Source organism: Metopolophium dirhodum, chromosome 1 (assembly GCF_019925205.1).
Source record: "Metopolophium dirhodum isolate CAU chromosome 1, ASM1992520v1, whole genome shotgun sequence".
NCBI lineage: Eukaryota > Metazoa > Arthropoda > Insecta > Hemiptera > Aphididae > Metopolophium > Metopolophium dirhodum.
In genome coordinates, this window is record NC_083560.1 from 5,345,854 (window position 1) to 5,351,947 (window position 6,094).

The window sequence follows — 6,094 nt, forward strand, 5'->3', positions numbered from 1 at the left end:
TATCTGTATATTTTATTTCTATTTTGTATTTTTAATTACTGCAGCAATGTCGCATAAAAGTTGGTAGGTAAAAACGTTCTCAATCTTGATATTAAAAAAGGTACCGTTCTTAATCGTGTTCTACCCTGCGTAAGAATCCCCGGTTTTCCTTAATTTTTTTTTTAAATTAATATTTAAATTAATAAATAACACATCTAGACATCTAGTACCTACAATCTTGCAATCTACATTCTATAAATACAGTTACTATAAAATATTCCAAAGTATAATTCTGTATTATTCACATACAAACAATTACATACACAACCCACTCCACTCACCTCTAATTAAAGGTGTAGTGGGCGCACACCTCTACTCTAGGATAGCCACCACTATAATATAAGTTATAACTTTTATACAAATATTTCCTAAAATACATAACTATTCATTCATAGTTGATCTTAGATAACTTTTCAACCTTTTTAAGGTTGAAAAGGAGCTCTCTGGAGTGGCTGTAGACAGGGCCGTAGCTAGGCACTGGCAAGAGGGCATTTGCCAGGGGCGCAATTATACGAAAGGCGCAATTTCATCGAGTGACAATCTCAACTGAAATATGATAATTTACAAAAAAAAAAAAATCCACCGTTTATTTTTAACGTTATCGCAATACGTTTCTCGTCGCGAATTCGCATAATATTGGAAACTATGCTAGGGTATTTATTTATATCACTGCCCCTCCGACCATACCTAAACATGCAATATGTATTTATATGCTATATGCGTTGACGTATTTTGTATTCACTATTCATACCATACGGTCGTCGGTCAATAACAATATTTTTATTAGAACTAAAAACGATATAATATGTTATACTGTTATCTGTAATATGTTTACGAATTACGAAACGAACATTTTGTCATTTTCACTTGTTTTTTCAATCAAATAAGAAGTGAAGAAGTGAAGAATTGAAGAATACAACATTAATCATCATTTTATCACACGTACATTTTTTTTAAGACAACTGAGTATGTAAGTATATAAATTCTACTCGTTCACTATTATATAGTAGGTATATTTTTATGTTATAGTAGGTAAAAGCCAGTGGCGGTTTTGGCATGTAATTTTACATGAGGAGGTAAAATATTAAATAGTAAATACACTATTACTCTAACACAGGAACAAAATATGTTAATGTATTTTTTAAAGTTTAAAACAAGTTCTGTACAAAAAAATAATATTCAATATTGTTGTTTATTAAACTTAAATTCTAAAGCATTTTATGTCTAAAATAAATAAATATAAATATTTAAATTAAAATTAAAAATTAAATTATGCGATTAAAATTTTTAATTTAAAAATAGTACAAAATACCAACATAAATAACCAAATATTTTTTATTTTCGTAAAAATTACAAGTGAGGTGGTGCCTCACTTGCCTCACCACCAAAACCGCCACTGGTAAAAGCCAATTAATTGAATTGGTTAGCCATTATGATACCGTATTGCTTGATCACATAAAAAGTATTAATAGTTGTTCCAGTAAAAATAAACTTAGTTATTTTTCTCCAACAATACAAAATGAATTAATTGTACTTTTAGGGAAAAAAGTAAAAAACGAAGCATTAGATAGAATTAAGAGAGCAAAATACTTTTCTATACTTTTTGATTGTACGCCCGACGTATCTCATAAAGAACAGTTAACAGAAATAATTCGATACGTACGTATTATTGATAAAGAAGTTACAATTGAAGAGACTTTTATTGACTTTATAGCTACACAGGAAATAAAGGGTATTAGGTTAGCTGGTGAAATAACAAAAAAACTGTTTGATGATGGATTAAATATTAATGATTGTAGAGGCCAAGGTTTCGATAATGGTTCTAATATGGCTGGAATTTATAATGGTGTGCAAGCTCATATTTTACAAAAAAATAGATTGGCCGTGTTCGTTCCGTGTTCTGCACATAGTCTGAATTTGGTTGGCGTACACGCAGCAGATACATCTCCAACCATCACTACAGCCTGTAGAAACTGGCCATGTACAAAACTAGAAAATATTTGAATTAAAAAATGAACTCAGTATTTTTCAACCATTTTTGGTACCAAACTGATAACAAAAAATCACGATATTTATTGAAAATGTTGATAACTGAAGCTTCGAAAATTTTCTACAAAATCCTTTGTATCGTATGATAAAATTTGTTTTTCTTAATCATGTAGAAACACACCATTAAACATGTACGAGACACGAGTAAATGGTGGGGGGGAGCCCCCTCCCTATAAATACGCCACTGGTACGTATATACAAAATTTTTTAAATACCTACTTACTAAAAAATACATTTTTCTATTCTTTCTTATTTCATAGGTACTAGTTTTTGTATTGGTTTAGGGAATTACAGGTTTGCTAAAGTAAAGTAAAGTCAATTAAATTGTTTAATCAAAAACTATTTATTTGTAGGTATATATTTTGAATTTTTTTTACTTCAAATGATTATAAAAAAACCGTGCTTAATAGGTTAGGTTAGGTTAGGTAGGTACAGTGGCTGTTTTGGGAGGAGCCTCACTTGTAATTTCAGAAATTAAAAAATATTTGTTTACTTTTTATTGGTACCTACTATTATGAATTTTATTCGTTTACTTTAATTTAAAATATTTAATATATTATACATATATTAGATGCATTAGATAAACAACATTTTGGGATATTTAGTTTATTTTTGTACAGAACTTACGCGAAACGCGAGTAAGTGTGTGCGTCGCTGTATAACGTCGCTATAATAGCTATTATAGCCCTTGCTGTTTTTAACTCTTTCCAGCACAGCCCACACAGGGGACCGATAAATGTTTATACTTATACTGCAAAGATGCATTTTTTTAGAAAAAAATTGATTTAAGTATAAAAACCAAATATTGTTTTGGTAAGAAGTACGACTTTGGTGTTGAAAAAATTTAAAAAAAAAAAAAAAATAGAGGTTGGATGGCGCAATTCTGGCCTAATTCATGGTGTAATTCTCACGATGCAGCAAGTGATAGATTTATTTTGATAGGTATAATATATGGTATATAAACTATCAATAAAATAGAAATTATATTTTATTTTATGATTAGATCTGTAATAATTATACATATTGTTGAGTTTAGGAGTATGTTTGTAGATCGATCTGGATAAAAATGCCTACACTGCTTTTAGTAATAAGTAACATTTACTAAACGCATGACGTACACATAAGTAATATTATAATGTAGGAAGTACCTACAGTATGCTAAGAGTCGGCCTTATATACAAGTGACCTATTGACCTAAGTCTCACTCCACTGTTTAACAATATCAGATTCGCTAATAATTATATCGCATGATATGGTGTGATTTTTCACATTATTAAATAATATTCAACACATATATTACATAACTTGTATGTTGTATTTATGTAAGTATTTACAAAATTCTAAAAAAAAATAAATGTTTTGCCATGAAAATTTGTTTTTTTAATTTGTAGTATACAATTTTTTTTAAATTAAGTCAAAATCTCATTACTAAATTGCTCACCAAATATAATGAATATTACATAAACAAATAGTTATTTTTATGGTCTATGGGTGGTTTGACGAAATCTGAAATAATAAAAGTAAAAAATGTGGGAAAGTGGGTGTCACTGTGCTGTACAGTAGATTACAAGTGACCCACTATAATGGATGGATGGTGTTAAATTTGAATTCATTGATATAATATCATCGTGTAAGTAAAACGATTCTGAGCGAAGACGGTCCTAAGAAGACCTATGATATTACTAAGTATATTTGATTGTATTATTGTGAATTAAGTAATTTATAGGTACATGACCTTTTTACGTGAAACCTTGTTTTAAAATTTCAATCCCTAGCTATAAAAGTTGAATATTTCATACATTTTAACAACAAAATAATTATTAAATTTCAAATTAGATATCATTTAAAAAAAAATTGGTTCTTTAAACGCCTATAAATAAAAATTGTTTTAATGAATTTTTAATATTTTTCAACTGCTATTGTAACTGGAGCCTCGTATTACATTTTCACACTTTTTTACCCACGTTTTTTTATAGCATTTATAATAAATGTAAATTAAAAATGCTCATAACTCACTTAAAAAATAAGGAAGCATGTATTACATTTTTAAATGTAATGAAAATTTTTTTTTTATGAATTTCTAACTCAAGATGATTCGCACATTTTCGTGATTTGTACCTACGTGTTTTGTCAAGATTTAAATTTTAAATGCTTATAATATAAAATTGTGACTACGTCATTGTAACAATATAGTAAGAGCCTTGTATTATATTTTCAACCTTTTTAACCTAACAAATAAAATTTTATTGACATTCATAGAAAAAAAACTAAAAAGATTGAAAATTGACAATGTCCGTAAAAAGCTCAAAAAGTCAAAATATTTTCAAAATTGTATGGTGTATAGAAAATGAAAATAATTGGAAACTGAAAATGTCTATAAACAGTTCATAACATTTTGAAAATTCTATCATGTATAGAGAATACGAATATAAACAACCAGTGAAAATGCCATTTATATACGTTCATTTGTTTTAGAGTTACACCAAAAACCAAAATCGATTTTGTCGAAAACCTTATCCATATCGAAGAAATAAAAATAACACTGCAAAGTAAATGTTCTCTAATTTATAGTGAGGAAATTTGGTTGCTTATCTTGGACTACATCCTGAGTGGTGCTGATTCATAGCAAAACAGTTTTTGCTATGTTTTACACTTGTAAGATGGAGACAACACATGCGGATGTAGCGTCATGTTAACAATCATAGAAACTATACAAAAACCTATACAAATTAAAAATTATTGCAAAACAGTTTACCATAGTATAAAGGGATGGAGGGGCATATCCTCCCACGGATCTGTGTACCATACACTATTCCTGTAAATTGTAAATATTTCTAATTGTACGTACTTTTGCCTTCTAAACACCATGATACAATCAAAATTGTTATGATTGAAGTTATCAATTAATTACTTTTTATGAATTAATATTTTATATTATTATTATTCATTATGTGCAATCATGGTGTTTAGAAGGAAAATATACGTACATACAGTTAAAAAAATCTAATTAAGTAAATTTTTTTTAAATTATACCTACCTTTAACTGTTTCCGCGGACACACGGTATATAATAGCGTAAATTCAAAGTGCTCATAATATCTCACTTGATAACTAAATTATTATAAAAAAACCTCATACAAATACTGATAATTAGGGCTTGGAAGTTGTTGCATTTGCATGTTTTTATTTTTTGAATTTGTGTCTACTTTCTGTTACTGTCTATGGCCCCCAGTTATCGCCATCAGTGGTTATTATATTTAACTTTATTTCTTTAGTCATGCAAAAGTATTTACCTATCAACATTAAAATTACTTACCCAAATAGTAGGTACCTAATAAATTAAATAAGAATAAGTAGGTAATAATTTATATTTTATAAGAGTTGCTCTTGTAGTTTTATTTAATTTCTAATGCCTAGGTGTACTTTGAAAATTTGTTGGTCATTATTAATTATTGCCATTTGTCATACCTAAGACAAACTGAAATGTTTTGTTTTGTTACATAGATAACTAATTACTAATAAATTAGTTGGTAATAAAGTATCGTATCCATTTTATCTATAGTCATAAACTCATAACTAACCTGGCCACTGGCTTATATTAGCTAAACGCAAAAAACCGTTATTTTACTTTATAGTTTATAATATAGCTGTATTGTTATACAGAGTGTAATAGGAAGATCTGACAGATAAAATAACTTTTATTCTAATTAATATTTTACATTTTTTTTTTATACATATAATTTATATTCACTTGCGTTACACTTATAATATAAAAAAAAATATTTTTATTTTTAATACTGAAAATAAAAAATTTAAATTTAAATTGTTTGGATGAATTAAAATAGCCAATTTGTGTAATGATTGTAAGAATAATTTTCATGGAAAAAACATTTATCTAAGGCAAGTATTTAGAATTTTTTATGTATCAATATTTTTTGATTAAATTATTTACTAATCATATATTTTTAACTAATTTTATCAAACGTTTAAATAGTATGATTTTTTTT